The sequence below is a fragment of the Schistocerca gregaria genome, chromosome 3 (genome assembly GCF_023897955.1).
Source record: "Schistocerca gregaria isolate iqSchGreg1 chromosome 3, iqSchGreg1.2, whole genome shotgun sequence".
In the NCBI taxonomy this organism is placed as follows: domain Eukaryota; kingdom Metazoa; phylum Arthropoda; class Insecta; order Orthoptera; family Acrididae; genus Schistocerca; species Schistocerca gregaria.
Window position 1 is genome coordinate 30237026 of NC_064922.1, and position 19632 is coordinate 30256657.

Below are 19632 nucleotides of genomic sequence, written 5' to 3' on the forward strand. Positions count from 1 at the left end.
TACTACTGGTCTTCCAGGGAACGATCAAAGCGTAGACTGTTTGAGACATTACTCCCATGGAGCAAAGTGCGAATGGTGACTGTTGTATTCAATCCCGATGCAATTTCTGTGTTTCATCAACACTTTGAAGGTCCACAGATTACAGAATGCCACCAGATGTGCTTCGGAAACTACTACTTGTCTCGCAGGGAACGATCAAAGCGTAGACTCTTTGAGACCTTACTCCCATGGAGGAAAGTGCGCATGGTGACTGTAGTACTCAATCCCGATGCAATTTCTGTGTTTCATCAACACTCTGATAGTCCACACATTACAGAATGCCCCCAGATGTGCATCGGAAACTACTACAAGTCTTCCAGGGAACGATCAAAGCGTAGAATATTTGGGACGTTAGTCCCATGGAGGAAAGTGCGCATGGTGACTGTTGTATTCAATCCCGATGCAATTTCTGTGTTTCAACAACACTCTGATAGTCCAGAGATTACATAATACCTCCAGATGTGCATCGGAAACTACTACTAGTGAACCTGGGAACGATCAAAGCGTAGACTGTTTAAGACATTACTCCCATGGAGGAAAGGCGCATGGTGACCGTTGTATTCAATCCCGATGCAATTTCTGTGTTTCATCAACACTCTGATAGTCCACACATTACAGAATGCCCCCAGATGTGCATCGGAAACTACTACTGGTCTTCCAGGGAACGATCAAAGCGTAAACTGTTTGAGACATTACTCCCATGGAGGGAAGTGCGCATGGTGACTGTTGTATTCAATCCCGATGCAATATCTGTGTTTCAACAACACTCTGATAGTCCACACATTACAGAATGAACAAAGATGTTCATCGGAAACTACTACTGGCCTTCCAAGGGAAAGGATCAAAAGCGTAAACTGTTTGAGACATTGCTCCCATGGAGGAAAGTGCGCATGGTGAGTGTTGCATTCCATCCCGAAGCAATTTCTGTGTTTCATCGACAGTCTAATAGTCCACACATTACAGAATGCCTCCAGATGTGCATCGGAAACTACTACTGGTCTTCTATCGAACGATCAAATCGTAGAGTGTTTGAGACATTACTCCCATGGAGGAATGTGTGCATGGTGCCTGTTGTATTCAATCCCGAGTCAATTACTGTGTTTCATCAACACTTTGAAGGTCCACAGATTACAGAATGCCTCCAGATGTGCATCGGAAACTACTACTGATCTTCAAGGGAACGATCAAAGCGTAGAATGTGTGGGACATTAGTCCCATGGAGGAAAGCGCGCATGGTGACTTTTGCATTCAATCCCGATGCAATTTCTGTGTTTCATCAACACTCTGATAGTCCACAGATTACAGAATGCCTCCAGATGTGCATCGGAAAATACTACTGTTCTTCCAGGGAACGATCAAAGCGTATACTGTTTGAGACATTACTCCCATGGAGCAAAGTGCGCATGGTGACTGTTGTATTCAATCCCGATGCAATTTCTGTGTTTCATCAACACTCTGATAGTCCACACATTACTGAAAGCCCACAGATGTGCATCGGAAACTACTACTGGTCTTCCAGGGAACGATCAAAGCGTAAACTTTTTGAGACATTACTCCCATGGAGGAAAGTGCGCATGGTGACTGTTGTATTCAATCCTAATGCAATATCTGTGTTTCATCAACACACTGATAGTCCACACATTACAGAATGCCCCCAGAGGTGCATCGGAAACTACTACTGGTCTACCAGGGAACGATCAAAGCGTAAACTGTTTGAGACATTACTCCCATGGAGGGAAGTGCGCATGGTGACTGTTGTATTCAATCCCGATGCAATATCTGTGTTTCAACAACACTCTGATAGTCCACACATTACAGAATGAACAAAGATGTTCATCGGAAACTACTACTGGCCTTCCAGGGAAAGGATCAAAAGCGTAAACTGTTTGAGACATTGCTCCCATGGAGGAAAGTGCGCATGGTGAGTGTTGCATTCCATCCCGAAGCAATTTCTGTGTTTCATCGACAGTCTAATAGTCCACACATTACAGAATGCCTCCAGATGTGCATCGGAAACTACTACTGGTCTTCTATCGAACGATCAAATCGTAGATTGTTTGAGACATTACTCCCATGGAGGAAAGTGCGCATGGTTACTGTTGTATTCACTCCCGATGCAATTTCTGTCCTTCATCAACACTTTGAAAGTCCACAGATTACAGAATGCCTCCAGATGTGCATCGGAAACTACTACTGGTCTTCCAGGAAACGATCAAAATGTAGACTGTTTGAAACACTACTCCCATGGACGAATGTGTGCATGGTGCCTGTTGTATTCAATCCCGATTCAATTACTGTGTTTCATCAACACTTTGAAGGTCCACAGATTACAGAATGCCTCCAGATGTGCATCGGAAACTACTACTGATCTTCAAGGGAACGATCAAAGCGTAAACTGTTTGAGACATTACTCCCATGGAGGAAAGTGCGCATGGTGACTGTTGTATTCAATCCCGATGCAATATCTGTGTTTCATCAACACACTGATAGTCCACACATTACAGAATGCCCCCAGAGGTGCATCGGAAACTACTACTGGTCTTCCAGGGAACGATCAAAGCGTAAACTGTTTGAGACATTACTCCCATGAAGGAAAGTGCGCATAGTGACTGTTGTACTCAATCCCGATGCAATTTCTGTGTTTCATCAACACCCTGATGGTCCACAGATTACAGAATGCCTCCAGATGTGCAGCGGAAACTGCTACTGGTCTTCCAGGGAACGATCAAAGCGTAAAATGTTTGAGACATTAGTCCCATGGAGGAAAGCGCGCATGGTGACTTTTGCATTCAATCCCGATGCAATTTCTGTGTTTCATCAACACTCTGATAGTCCACAGATTACAGAATGCCTCCAGATGTGCATCGGAAAATACTACTGTTCTTCCAGGGAACGATCAAAGCGTATACTGTTTGAGACATTACTCCCATGGAGCAAAGTGCGCATGGTGACTGTTGTATTCAATCCCGATGCAATTTCTGTGTTTCATCAACACTCTGATAGTCCACACATTACTGAAAGCCCACAGATGTGCATCGGAAACTACTACTGGTCTTCCAGGGAACGATCAAAGCGTAAACTTTTTGAGACATTACTCCCATGGAGGAAAGTGCGCATGGTGACTGTTGTATTCAATCCTAATGCAATATCTGTGTTTCATCAACACACTGATAGTCCACACATTACAGAATGCCCCCAGAGGTGCATCGGAAACTACTACTGGTCTTCCAGGGAACGATCAAAGCGTAAACTGTTTGAGACATTACTCCCATGGAGGAAAGTGCGCATGGTGACTGTTGTATTCAATCCCGATGCAATATCTGTGTTTCATCAACACACTGATAGTCCACACATTACAGAATGCCCCCAGAGGTGCATCGGAAACTACTACTGGTCTTCCAGGGAACGATCAAAGCGTAAACTGTTTGAGACATTACTCCCATGAAGGAAAGTGCGCATAGTGACTGTTGTACTCAATCCCGATGCAATTTCTGTGTTTCATCAACACCCTGATGGTCCACAGATTACAGAATGCCTCCAGATGTGCAGCGGAAACTGCTACTGGTCTTCCAGGGAAAGAACAAAGCGTAGACTGTTTGTGACATTACTCCCGTGGAGGAAAGAGCTCATGGTGACTGTTGTATTCAATCCCGATGCAATTTCTGTGTTTCATCAACACTTTGAAGGTCCACAGATTACAGAATGCCTCCAGATGTGCATCGGAAAATACTACTGTTCTTCCAGGGAACGATCAAAGCATAGACTGTTTGAGACATTACTCCCATGGAGCAAAGTGCGCATGGTGACTGTTGTATTCAATCCCGATGCAATTTCTGTGTTTCATCAACACTCTGATAGTCCACACATTACTGAATGCCCACAGATGTGCATCGGAAACTACTACTGGTCTTCCAGGGAACGATCAAAGCGTAAAATGTTTGAGACATTACTCCCATGGAGGAAAGTGCGCATGGTGACTGTTGTATTCAATCCCGATGCAATTTCTGTGTTTCATCAACACTCGGATAGTCCACAGATTACAGAATGCCTCCAGATGTGCATCGGAAAATACTACTGGTCTTGCAGGGAACGATCAAAGCGTAGACTGTTTGAGACATTACTCCCATGAAGGAAAGTGAGCATGGTGACTGTTGTACTCAATCCCGATGCATTTTCTGTGTTTCATCAACACCCTGATAGTCCACAGATTACAGAATGCCTCCAGATGTGCAGCGGAAACTGCTACTGGTCTTCCAGGGAAAGATCAAAGCGTAGACTGTTTGTGACTTTACTCCCGTGGAGGAAAGTGCGCATGGTGACTGTTGTATTCAATCCCGATTAAATTTCTGTGTTTCATCAACACTTTGAAGGTCCACAGATTACAGAATGCCTCCAGATGTGCATCGGAAACTACTACTGTTCTTCCAGGGAACGATCAAAGCGTAGACTAGTTGAGACATTACTCCCATGGAGGAAAGTGCGCATGGTGACTGTTGTATTCATTCCCGATGCAATTTCTGTGATTCGACAACACTTTGAATGACCACAGATTACAGAATGACTCCAGATGTGCATCGGAAACTACTACTGGTCATCCTGGGAACGATCAAAGCGTAGACTGTTTAAGACATTACTGCCATGGAGGAAAGTGCGCATGGTGACTGTTGTATTCAATCCCGATGCAATTTCTGTGTTTCAACAACACTCTGATAGTCCACAGATTACAGAATGCCTCCAGATGTGCATCGGAAACTACTAATGGTCTTCCAGGGAACGATTAAAGCGTAAACTGTTTGAGACATTACTCCCATGGAGGAAAGTGCGCATGGTGACTGTTGTATTCAATCCTAATGCAATATCTGTGTTTCATTAACACACTGATAGTCCACACATTACTGAATGCCCCCAGAGGTGCATCGGAAACTACTACTGGTCTTCCAGGGAACGATAAAAGCGTAAACTGTTTGAGACATTACTCCCATGGAGGAAAGTGCGCATATTGACTGTTGTATTCAATCCCGATGCAATTTCTGTGTTTCATCAACACTCGGATAGTCCACAGATTACAGAATGCCTCCAGATGTGCATCGGAGACTACTACTGGTCTTCCAGGGAACGATCAATACTTAAACTGATTGAGACATTACTCCCATGGAGGAAAGTGCGCATGGTGACTGTTGCATTCAATCCCGATGCAATTTCTGTGTTTCATCAACACTCTGATAGTCCACAGATTACAGAATACCTCCAGATGTGCAGCGGAACCTGCTACCGGTCTTCTAGGGAAAGATCAAAGCGTAGACTGTTTGTGACATTACTCCCGTGGAGGAAAGTGCGCATGGTGACTGTTGTATTCAATCCTGATGCAATGTCTGTGTTTCGTCAACACTCTGATAGTCCACACATTTCAGAATGCCCCCAGATGTGCATCGGAAACTACTACAAGTCTTCCAGGGAACGATCAAAGCGTAAACTGCTTGTGACTTTACTCCCATGGAGGAAAGTGCGCATGGTGACTGTTGTATTCAATCCCGATGCAATTTCTGTGTTTAATCAACACTCTGATAGTCCACAGATTACAGAAAGCCTCCAGATGTGCATCGGAGACTAGTACTGGTCCTCCAGGGAACGATCAAAGCGTAGACTAATTGAGACATTACTCCTATGGAGCAAAGTGCGCATGGTGACTGTTGTATTCAATCCCGATGCAATATCTGTGTTTCATCAATACTCTGATAGTCCACACATTACAGAAGGCCCCCAGATGTGCATCGGAATCTACTACTGGTCTTCCAGGGAACGATCAAAGCGTAAACTGTTTGAGACATTACTCCCATGGAGGGAAGTGCGCATGGTGACTGTTGTATTCAATCCCGATGCAATTTCTGTGTTTCATCAACACACTCATAGTCCATAGATTACAGAATGCCTACAGATGTGCATCGGAAACTACTACTGTTCTTCCAGGGAACGATCAAAGCGTAGACTGTTTGAGACATTACTACCATGGAGGAATGTGCGCATGGTGACTGTTGTACTCAATCCCGATGCAATTTCTGTGTTTCATCAACACTCCGATAGTCCAAACATTACAGAATGCCCCCAGAGGTGCATGAGAAACTACTACTGGTCTTCCAGGGAACGATCAAAGCGTAAACTGTTTAAGACATTTCTCCCATGGAGGAAAGTGCGCGTGGTGACTGTTGTACTCAATCCCGATGCAATTTCTGTGTTTCATCAACACCCTGATAGTCCACAGATTACAGAATGCCTCCAGATGTGCAGCGGAAATTGCTACTGGTCTTCCAGGGAAAGATCAAAGTGTAGACTGTTTGTGATATTACTCCCGTAAAGGAAAGTGCGCATGGTGACTGTTGTATTCAAACCGGATGCAATTTCTGTGTTTCATCAACACTTTGAAGGTCCACAGATTACAGAATTCCTCCCGATGTGCATCGGAAACTACTACTGTTCTTACAGGGAACGGTCAAAGCGTAGACTGTTTGAAACATTACTCCCATGGAGGAAAGTGCTCATGGTGACTGTTGTACTCAATCCCGATGCAATTTCTGTGTTTCATCAACACACTGATAGTCCACACATTAATGAATGCCCCCAGAGGTGCATCGGAAACTACTACTGGTCTTCCAGGGAACGATCAAATCGTAAACTGTTTGAGACATTACTCCCATGGAGGAAAGTGCGCATGGTGACTGTTGTATTCAATCCCGATGCAATTTCTGTGTTTCAACAACACTCTGATAGTCCACAGATTACAGAATGCATCCAGATGTGCATCGGAACTACTCCTGGTCTTCCAGGGAACGATTAAAGCGTAAACTGTTTGAGACATTACTCCCATGGAGGAAAGTGCGCATGGTGACTGTTGTATTCAATCCTAATGCAATATCTGTGTTTCATCAACACACTGATAGTCCACACATTAATGAATGCCCCCAGAGGTGCATCGGAAACTACTACTGGTCTTCCAGGGAACGATCAAAGCGTAAACTGTTTGAGACATTACTCCCATGGAGGAAAGTGCGCATATTGACTGTTGTATTCAATCCCGATGCAATTTCTGTGTTTCATCAACACTCGGATAGTCCACAGATTACAGAGTGCCTCCAGATGTGCATCGGAAACTACTACTGGTCTTCCAGGGAACGAGCAATACGTAAACTGATTGAGACATTACTCCCATGGAGGAAAGTGCGCATGGTGACTGTTGTATTCGATCCCGATGCAATTTCCGTGTTTCATCAACACTATGATAGTCCACAGATTACAGAATGCCTCCAGATGTGCAGCGGAAACTGCTTCCGGTCTTCCAGGGAAAGATCAAAACGTAGACTCTTTGTGACATTACTCCAGTGGAGGAAAGTGCGCATGGTGAATGTTGTATTCAATCCTGATGCAATTTCTGTGTTTCTTCAACACTCTGATAGTCCACACATTACAGAATGCCCCCAGATGTGCATCGGAAACTACTACAAGTCTTCCAGGGAACGACCAAAGCGTAAACTGCTTGTGACTTTACTCCCATGGAGGAAAGTGTGCATGGTGACTGTTGTATTCAATCCCGATGCAATTTCTGTGTTTAATCAACCCTCTGATACTCCACAGATTACAGAAAGCCTCCAGATGTGCATCGGAAACTACTACTGTTCTTCCAGCGAACGATCAAAGCGTAGACTGTTTGAGACATTACTCCCATGGAGGAATGTGCGCATGGTGACTGTTGTATTCGATCCCGATGCAATTTCTGTGTTTCATCAACACTTTGAAGGTCCACAGAGTACAGAATGCCTCCAGATGTGCATCGGAAACTACTACTGGTCTTGCAGGTAACGATAGAACCGTAGACTGTTTGAGACATTACTCCAATGGAGGAAAGTGCGCATGGTGACTGTTGTACTCAAACCCGATGCAATTTCTGTGTTTCATCAACACTCCGATAGTCCAAACATTACAGAATGCCCCCAGAGGTGCATCGGAAACTACTACTGGTCTTCCAGGGAACGATCAAAGCGTAGACTGTTTGTGACATTACTCCCGTAAAGGAAAGTGCGCATGGTGACTGTTGTATTCAATCCCGATGCAATTTCTGTGTTTCATCAACACTTTGAAGGTCCACAGATTACAGAATGCCTCCAGATGTGCATCGGAAACTACTACTGTTCTTCCAGGGAACGATCAAAGCGTAGACTGTTTGAGACACTCCCATGGAGGAAAGTGCGCATGGTGACTGTTGTATTCAACCCCGATGCAATCTCTGATTCATCAACACTTTGAATGTCCACAGATTACAGAATGACTCCAGATGTGCATCGGAAACTACTACTGGTCATCCTGGGAACGATCAAAGTGTAGACTGTTTAAGACATTACTGCCATGGAGGAAAGTGCGCATGGTGACTGTTGTATTCAATCCCGATGAAATTTCTGTGTTTCATCAAAACTCGGATAGTCCACAGATTACAGAATGCTTCCAGATGTGCATCGGAAACTACTACTGGTCTTGCAGGGAACGATCAAAGCGTAGACTGTTTGAGACATTACTCCCATGAAGGAAAGTGCGCGTGGTGACTGTTGTACTCAATCCCGATGCAATTTCTGTGTTTCATCAACACCCTGATAGTCCACAGATTACAGAATGCCTCCAGATGTTCAGCGGAAACTGCTACTGGTCTTCCAGGGAAAGATCAAAGCGTAGACTGTTTGTGACATTACTCCCGTGGAGGAAAGTGCGCATGGTGACTGTTGTATTCAATCCCGATGCAATTTCTGTGTTTCATCAACACTTTGAAGGTCCACAGATTACAGAATGCTTCCAGATGTGCATCGGAAACTACTACTGGTCTTGCAGGGAACGATCAAAGCGTAGACTCTTTGAGACATTACTCCCATGGAGGAAAGTTCGCATGGTGACTGTAGTACTCAATCCCGATGAAATTTCTGTGTTTCATCAACACTCTGATTGTCCACACATTACAGAATGTCCCCAGATGTGCATCGGAAACTACTACTGGTCTTCCAGGGAACGATCAAAGCGTAAACTGTTTGAGACATTACTCCCATGGAGGAAAGTGCGCATGGTGACTGTTGTATTCAATCCCGATGCAATTTCTGTGATTCATCAACACTTTGAATGTCCACAGATTACAGAATGACTCCAGATGCGCATCGGAAACTACTACTGGTCATCCTGGGACGATCAAAGCGTAGACTGTTTAAGACATTACTGCCATGGAGGAAAGTGCGCATGGTGACTGTTGTATTCAATCCCGATGCAATTTCTGTGTTTCATCAACGCTCTGATAGTCCACATATTACAGAATGCCCCCAGATGTGCATCGGAAACTACTACTGGTCTTCCAGGGAACGATCAAAGCGTAGACAGTTTGAGACATTACTCCCATGGAGGAAAGTGCGAATGGTGACTGTTGTATTCAATCCCGATGCAATTTCTGTGTTTCATCATCACTTTGAAGGTCCACAGATTACAGAATGCCACCAGATGTGCATCGGAAACTACTACTGGTCTTGCAGGGAACAATCAAAGCGTAGACTCTTTGAGACATTACTCCCATGGAGGAAAGTTCGCATGGTGACTGTAGTACTCAATCCCGATGAAATTTCTGTGTTTCATCAACACTCTGATTGTCCACACATTACAGAATGTCCCCAGATGTGCATCGGAAACTACTACTGGTCTTCCAGGGAACGATCAAAGCGTAAACTGTTTGAGACATTACTCCCATGGAGGAAAGTGCGCATGGTGACTGTTGTATTCAATCCCGATGCAATTTCTGTGTTTCATCAACACTTTGAAGGTCCACAGAGTACAGAATGCCTCCAGATGTGCATCGGAAACTACTACTGGTCTTGCAGGGTACGATAGAACCGTAGACTGTTTGAGACATTACTCCAATGGAGGAAAGTGCGCATGGTGACTGTTGTACTCAAACCCGATGCAATTTCTGTGTTTCATCAACACTCCGATAGTCCAAACATTACAGAATGCCCCCAGAGGTGCATCGGAAACTACTACTGGTCTTCCAGTGAACGATCAAAGCGTAGACTAGTTGAGACATTACTCCCATGGAGGAAAGTGCGCATGGTGACTGTTGTATTCAATCCCGATGCAATTTCTGTGTTTCATCAACACTTTGAAGGTCCACAGATTACAGAATGCCCCCAGATGTGCATCGGAAACTACTACTGTTCTTCCAGGGAACGATCAAAGCGTAGACTGTTTGAGACATTACTCCCGTGGAGGAAAGTGCGCATGGTGACTGTTGTATTCAACCCCGATGCAATCTCTGATTCATCAACACTTTGAATGTCCACAGATTACAGAATGACTCCAGATGTGCATCGGAAACTACTACTGGTCATCCTGGGAACGATCAAAGTGTAGACTGTTTAAGACATTACTGCCATGGAGGAAAGTGCGCATGGTGACTGTTGTATTCAATCCCGATGAAATTTCTGTGTTTCATCAACACTCGGATAGTCCACAGATTACAGAATGCTTCCAGATGTGCATCGGAAACTACTACTGGTCTTGCAGGGAACGATCAAAGCGTAGACTGTTTGAGACATTACTCCCATGAAGGAAAGTGCGCGTGGTGACTGTTGTACTCAATCCCGATGCAATTTCTGTGTTTCATCAACACCCTGATAGTCCACAGATTACAGAATGCCTCCAGATGTTCAGCGGAAACTGCTACTGGTCTTCCAGGGAAAGATCAAAGCGTAGACTGTTTGTGACATTACTCCCATGGAGGAAAGTGCGCATGGTGACTGTTGTATTCAATCCCGATGCAATTTCTGTGTTTCATCAACACTTTGAAGGTCCACAGATTACAGAATGCTTCCAGATGTGCATCGGAAACTACTACTGTTCTTCCAGGGAACGATCAAAGCGTAGACTAGTTGAGACATTACTCCCATGGAGGAAAGTGCGCATGGTGACTGTTGTATTCAATCCCGATGCAATTTCTGTGATTCTTCAACACTTTGAATGTCCCCAGATTACAGAATGACTCCAGATGTGCATCGGAAACTACTACTGGTCATCCTGGGAACGATCAAAGCGTAGACTGTTTAAGACATTACTCCCATGGAGGAAAGTGCGCATGGTGACTGTTGTATTCAATCCCGATGCAATTTCTGTGATTCATCAACACTTTGAATGTCCACAGATTACAGAATGACTCCAGATGCGCATCGGAAACTACTACTGGTCATCCTGGGACGATCAAAGCGTAGACTGTTTAAGACATTACTGCCATGGAGGAAAGTGCGCATGGTGACTGTTGTATTCAATCCCGATGCAATTTCTGTGTTTCATCAACGCTCTGATAGTCCACATATTACATAATGCCCCCAGATGTGCATCGGAAACTACTACTGGTCTTCCAGGGAACGATCAAAGCGTAGACAGTTTGAGACATTACTCCCATGGAGGAAAGTGCGAATGGTGACTGTTGTAATCAATCCCGATGCAATTTCTGTGTTTCATCATCACTTTGAAAAGCCACAGATTACAGAATGCCACCAGATGTGCATCGGAAACTACTACTGGTCTTGCAGGGAACGATCAAAGCGTAGACTCTTTGAGACATTACTCCCATGGAGGAAAGTGCGCATGGTGACTGTAGTACTCAATCCCGATGAAATTTCTGTGTTTCATCAACACTCTGATTGTCCACACATTACAGAATGTCCCCAGATGTGCATCGGAAACTACTACTGGTCTTCCAGGGAACGATCAAAGCGTAAACTGTTTGAGACATTACACCCATGGAGGAAAGTGCGCATGGTGACTGTTGTATTCAATCCCGATGCAATTTCTGTGTTTCATCAACACTCTGATAGTCCACACATTACAGAATGCCCACAGATGTGCATCGGAAACTACTACTGGTCTTCCAGGGAACTATCAAAGCCTAAACTGTTTGAGACATTACTCCCTTGGAGGAGAGTGCGCATGGTGACTGTTGTATTCAATCCCGATGCAATTTCTGTGTTTCATCAACACTTTCAATGTCCACAGATTACAGAATGACTCCAGATGTGCATCGGAAACTACTACTGGTCTTCCAGCGAATGATCAAAGCGTAGACTGTTTGAAACATTACTCCCATGGAGGAAAGTGCTCATGGTGACTGTTGTACTCAATCCCGATGCAATTTCTGTGTTTCAACAACACTCTGATATTCCACAGATTACAGAATGCCTCCAGGTGTGCATCGGAAACTACTACTGGTCTTCGAGGGAACGATCAGAGCGTAAACTCTTTGAGACATTACTCCCATGGAGGAAAGTGCGCATGGTGACTGTTGTATTCAATCCTAATGCAATATCTGTGTTTCATCAACACACTGATAGTCCACACATTACAGAATGCCCTCAGAGGTGCATCGGAAACTACTACTGGTCTTCCAGGGAACGATCAAAGCGTAAACTGTTTGAGACATTACTCCCATGGAGGAAAGTGCCCATGGTGACTGTTGTATTCAATCCCGATGCAATTTCTGTGTTTCATCAACGCTCTGATAGTCCACACACTACAGAATGCCCCCAGATGTGCATCGGAAACTACTACTGGTCATCCTGGGAACGATCAAATTGTAGACTGTTTAAGACATTACTGCCATGGAGGAAAGTGCGCATGGTGACTGTTGTAGTCAATCCCGATGAAAGTTCTGTGTTTCATCAAGACTCGGATAGTCCACAGATTACAGAATGCTTCCAGATGTGCATCGGAAACTACTACTGGTCTTGCAGGGAACGATCAAAGCGTAGACTGTTTGAGACATTACTCCCATGAAGGAAAGTGCGCATGGTGACTGTTGTACTCAATCCCGATGCAATTTCTGTGTTTCATCAACACCCTGATAGTCCACAGATTACAGAATGCCTCCAGATGTTCAGCGGAAACTGCTACTGGTCTTCCAGGGAAAGATCAAAGCGTAGACTGTTTGTGACATTACTCCCGTGGAGGGAAGTGCGCATGGTGACTGTTGTATTCAATCCCGATGCAATTTCTGTGTTTCATCAACACTTTGTAGGACCACAGATTACAGAATGCCTCCAGATGTGCATCGGAAACTACTACTGTTCTTCCAGGGAACGATCAAAGCGTAGACTAGTTGAGACATTACTCCCATGGAGGAAAGTGCGCATGGTGACTGTTGTATTCAATCCCGATGCAATTTCTGTGATTCTTCAACACTTTGAATGTCCCCAGATTACAGAATGACTCCAGATGTGCATCGGAAACTACTACTGGTCATCCTGGGAACGATCAAAGCGTAGACTGTTTAAGACATTACTCCCATGGAGGAAAGTGCGCATGGTGACTGTTGTATTCAATCCCGATGCAATTTCTGTGATTCATCAACACTTTGAATGTCCACAGATTACAGAATGACTCCAGATGCGCATCGGAAACTACTACTGGTCATCCTGGGACGATCAAAGCGTAGACTGTTTAAGACATTACTGCTATGGAGGAAAGTGCGCATGGTGACTGTTGTATTCAATCCCGATGCAATTTCTGTGTTTCATCAACGCTCTGATAGTCCACATATTACAGAATGCCCCCAGATGTGCATCGGAAACTTCTACTGGTCTTCCAGGGAACGATCAAAGCGTAGACAGTTTGAGACATTACTCCCATGGAGGAAAGTGCGAATGGTGACTGTTGTATTCAATCCCGATGCAATTTCTGTGTTTCATCATCACTTTGAAGGTCCACAGATTACAGAATGCCACCAGATGTGCATCGGAAACTACTACTGGTCTTGCAGGGAACGATCAAAGCGTAGACTCTTTGAGACATTACTCCCATGGAGAAAAGTGCGCATGGTGACTGTAGTACCCAATCCCGATGAAATTTCTGTGTTTCATCAACACTCTGATTGTCCACACATTACAGAATGTCCCCAGATGTGCATCGGAAACTACTACTGGTCTTCCAGGGAACGATCAAAGCGTAAACTGTTTGAGACATTAGTCTCATGGAGGGAAGTACGCATGGTGACTGTTGTATTCAATCCCAAAGCAATTTCTGTGTTTCAACTAAACTCTGACATTCCCTCAGATTACAGAATGCCCCCAGATGTGCATCGGAAACTACTACTGGTCTTCTAGGGAACGATCAAAGCGTAGACTCTTTGAGACATTACCCCCATGGATGAAAGTGCGCGTGGTGAGTGTTGTATTCAATCCTGATGCAATTTCTGTGTTTCATCAACACTTTGTAGGTCCACAGATTATAGAATGCCTCCAGATGTGCATCGGAAACTACTGCTGTTCTTCCAGGGAACGATCATAGCGTAAACTGTTTGAGACATTACTCCCATGGAGGAAAGTGCGCATGGTGACTGTTGTATTCAATCCCGATGCAATTTCTGTGTTTCATCAACACTTTCTATGTCCACAGATTACAGAATGACTCCAGATGTGCATCGGAAACTACTACTGGTCTTCCAGGGAATGATCAAATCGTAGACTGTTTGAAACATTACTCCCATGGAGGAAAGTGCTCATGGTGACTGTTGTACTCAATCCCGATGCAATTTCTGTGTTTCATCAACCCTCGGATAGTCCACAGATTACAGAATGCCTCCAGATGTGCATCGGAAACTACTACTGGTCTTCCAGGGAACGATCAAAACGTAAACTGATTGAGACATTACTTTCATGGAGGAAAGCGCGCATGGTGACTGTTGTATTCAATCCCGATTCAATTTCTGTGTTTCATCAACAATCTGATGGTCCACAGATTACAGAATGCCTCCAGATGTGCAGCGGAAACTGCTACTGGTCTTGCAGGGAACGATCAAAGCGTAGACTGTTTGTGACATTACTCCCATGAAGGAAAGTGAGCATGGTGACTGTTGTACTCAGTCCCGCTGCAATTTATGTGTTTCATCAACACCCTGATAGTCCACAGATTACAGAATGCCTCCAGATGTGCAGCGGAAACTACTACTGTTCTTCCAGGGAAAGATCAAAGCGTAGACTGTTTGTGACATAACTCCCGTGGAGGAAAGTGCGCATGGTGACTGTTGTATTCAATCCCGATGCAATTTCTGTGTTTCATCAACACTTTGAAGGTACACAGATTACAGAATGCCTCCAGATGAGCATCGGAAACTACTACTGTTCTTCCAGGGAACGATCAAAGCGTAGACTGTTTGAGACATTACTCCCATGGAGGAAAGTGCGCATGGTGACTGTTGTATTCAATCCCGATGCAATTTCTGTGATTCATCAACACTTTGAATGTCCACAGATTACAGAATGACTCCAGATGTGCATCGGAAACTACTACTGGTCATCCTGGGAACGATCAAAGCGTAGACTGTTTAAGACATTGCTGCCATGGAGGAAAGTGCGCATGGTAACTGTTGTATTCAATCCCGATGCAATTTCTGTGTTTCATCAACGCTCTGATAGTCCACACACTACAGAATGCCCCCAGATGTGCATCGGAAACTACTACTGTTCTTCCAGGGAACGATCAAAGCGTAGACTGTTTGAGACATTACTCCCATGGAGGAAAGTGCGCATGGTGACTGTTGTATTCAATCCCGATGCAATTTCTGTGATTCATCAACACTTTGAATGTCCACAGATTACAGAATGCTTCCAGATGTGCATCGGAAACTACTACTGGTCTTGCAGGGAACGATCAAAGCGTAGACTGTTTGAGACATTACTCCCATGAAGGAAAGTGCGCATGGTGACTGTTGTACTCAATCCCGATGCAATTTCTGTGTTTCATCAACACCCTGATAGTCCACAGATTACAGAATGCCTCCAGATGTTTAGCGGAAACTGCTACTGGTCTTCCAGGGAAAGATCAAAGCGTAGACTGTTTGTGACATTACTCCCGTGGAGGAAAGTGCGCATGGTGACTGTTGTATTCAATCCCGATGCAATTTCTGTGTTTCATCAACACTTTGAAGGTCCACAGATTACAGAATGCCTCCAGATGTGCATCGGAAACTACTACTGGTCATCCTGGGTACGATCAAAGCGCAGACTGTTTAAGACATTACTGCCATGGAGGAAAGTGCGCATGGTGACTGTTGTATTCAATCCCGATGCAATTTCTGTGTTTCATCAACGCTCTGATAGTCCACATATTACAGAATGCCCCCAGATGTGCATCGGAAACTACTACTGGTCTTCCAGGGAACGATCAAAGCGTAGACAGTTTGAGACATTACTCCCATGGAGGAAAGTGCGAATGGTGACTGTTGTATTCAATCCCGATGCAATTTCTGTGTTTCATCATCACTTTGAAGGTCCACAGATTACAGAATGCCACCAGATGTGCATCGGAAACTACTACTGGTCTTACAGGGAACGATCAAAGCGTAGCCTCTTTGAGTCATTACTCCCATGGAGGAAAGTGCGCATGGTGACTGTAGTACTCAATCCCGATGAAATTTCTGTGTTTCATCAACACCCTGATTGTCCACACATTACAGAATGTCCCCAGATGTGCATCGGAAACTACTACTGGTCCTCAAGGGAACGATCAAAGCGTAAACTGTTTGAGACATTACTCCCATGGAGGAAAGTGCTCATGGTGACTGTTGTACTCAATCCCGATGCAATTTCTGTGTTTCAACAACACTCTGATATTCCACAGATTACAGAATGCCTCCAGATCTGCATCGGAAACTACTACTGGTCTTCGAGGGAACGATCAAAGCGTAAACTGTTTGGGACATTACTCCCATGGAGGAAAGTGCGCATGGTGACTGTTGTATTCAATCCTAATGCAATATCTGTGTTTCATCAACACACTGATAGTCCACACATTACAGAATGCCCCCAGAGGTGCATCGGAAACTACTACTGGTCTTCCAGGGAACGATCAAAGCGTAGACTGTTGAGTCATTACTCCCATGGAGGAAAGTGCGAATGGTGACTGTTGTATTCAGTCCCGATGCAATTTCTGTGTTTCATCAACACTTTGAAGGTCCACAGATTACAGAATGCCACCAGATGTTCATCGGAAACTACTACTGGTCTTGCAAGGAACGATCAAAGCGTAGACTCTTTGAGACATTACTCCCATGGAGGAAAGTGCGCATGGTGACTGTAGTACTCAATCCCGATGCAATTTCTTTGTTTCATCAACACTCTGATTGTCCACACATTACAGAATGTCCCCAGATGTGCATCGGAAACTACTACTGGTCGTCCAGGGAACGATCAAAGCGTAAACTGTTTGAGACATTACTCCCATGGAGGAAAGTGCGCATGGTGACTGTTGTATTCAATCCCGAAGCAATTTCTGTGTTTCATCAACACTCTGATAGTCCACGCATTACAGAATGCCCACAGATGTGCATCGGGAACTACTACTGGTCTTCCAGGGAACAATCAAAGCGTAAACTGTTTGAGACATTACTCCCTTGGAGGAGAGTGCGCATTGTGACTGTTGTATTCAATCCCGATGCAATTTCTGTGTTTCATCAACACTTTGAAGGTCCACAGATTACAGATTGCCTCCAGATGTGCATCGGAAACTACTACTGGTCTTCCAGGGAACGATCAAAGCGTAGACAGTTTGAGACATTACTCCCATGGAGGAAAGTGCGCATGGTGACTGTTGTATTCAATCCCGAAGCAATTTCTGTGTTTCATCAACACTCTGATAGTCCACCCATTACAGAATGCCCACAGATGTGCATCGGGAACTACTACTGGTCTTCCAGGGAACAATCAAAGCGTAAACTGTTTGAGACATTACTCCCTTGGAGGAGAGTGCGCATTGTGACTGTTGTATTCAATCCCGATGCAATTTCTGTGTTTCATCAACGCTCTGATAGTCCACACATTACAGAATGCCCCCTGATGTGCATCGGAAACTACTACTGGTCTTCCAGGGAACGATTAAAGCGTAGACTGTTTGAGTCATTACTCCCATGGAGGAAAGTGCGAATGGTGACTGTTGTATTCAGTCCCGAAGCAATTTCTGTGTTTCATCAACACTTTGAAGGTCCACAGATTACAGAATGCCACCAGATGTGCATCGGAAACTACTACTGGTCTTGCAGGGAACGATCAAAGCGTAGACTCTTTGAGACATTACTCCCATGGAGGAAAGTGCGCATGGTGACTGTAGTACTCAATCCCGATGCAATTTCTGTGTTTCATCAACACTCTGATTGTCCACACATTACAGAATGTCCCCTGATGTGCATCGGAAACTACTACTGGTCTTCCAGGGAACGATCAAAGCGTAAACTCTTTGAGACATTACTCACATGGAGGAAAGTGCGCATGGTGACTGTTGTATTCAATCCCGAAGCAATTTCTGTGTTTCATCAACACTCTGATAGTCCACCCGTTACAGAATGCCCACAGATGTGCATCGGGAACTACTACTGGTCTTCCAGGGAACAATCAAATCGTAAACTGTTTGAGACATTACTCCCTTGGAGGAGAGTGCGCATTGTGACTGTTGTATTCAATCCCGATGCAATTTCTGTGTTTCATCAACACTTTGAAGGTCCACAGATTACAGAATGCCTCCAGATGTGCATCGGAAACTACTACTGTTCTTCCAGGGAACGATCAAAGCGTAGACTGTTTGAGACATTACTCCCATGGAGGAAAGTGCGCATGGTGACTGTTGTATTCAATCCCGATGCAATTTCTGTGTTTCATCAACGCTCTGATAGTCCACATATTACAGAATGCCCCCAGATGTGCATCGGAAACTACTACTGGTCTTCCAGGGAACGATCAAAGCGTAGACAGTGTGAGACATTACTCCCATGGAGGAAAGTGCGAATGGTGACTGTTGTATTCAATCCCGATGCAATTTCTGTGTTTCATCATCACTTTGAAGGTCCACAGATTACAGAATGCCACCAGATGTGCATCGGAAACTACTACTGGTCTTGCAGGGAACGATCAAAGCGTAGACTCTTTGAGACATTACTCCCATGGAGGAAAGTGCGCATGGTGACTGTAGTACTCAATCCCGATGAAATTTCTGTGTTTCATCAACACTCTGATTGTCCACTCATTACAGAATGTCCCCAGATGTGCATCGGAAACTACTACTGGTCTTCCAGGGAACGATCAAAGCGTAAACTGTTTGAGACATTACTCCCATGGAGGAAAGTGCGCATGGTGACTGTTGTATTCAATCCCGATGCAATTTCTGTGTTTCATCAACACTCTGATAGTCCACACATTACAGAATGCCCACAGATGTGCATCGGAAACTACTACTGGTCTTCCAGGGAACTATCAAAGCCTAAACTGTTTGAGATATTACTCCCTTGGAGGAGAGTGCGCATTGTGACTGTTGTATTAAATCCCGATGCAATTTCTGTGTTTCATCAACACTTTGAAGGTCCACAGATTACAGAATGCCTCCAGATGTGCATCGGAAACTACTGCTGTTCTTCCAGGGAACGATCATAGCGTAGACTGTTTGAGACATTACTCCCATGGAGGAAAGTGCGCATGGTGACTGTTGTATTCAATCCCGATGCAATTTCTGTGTTTCATCAACACTTTCAATGTCCACAGATTAAAT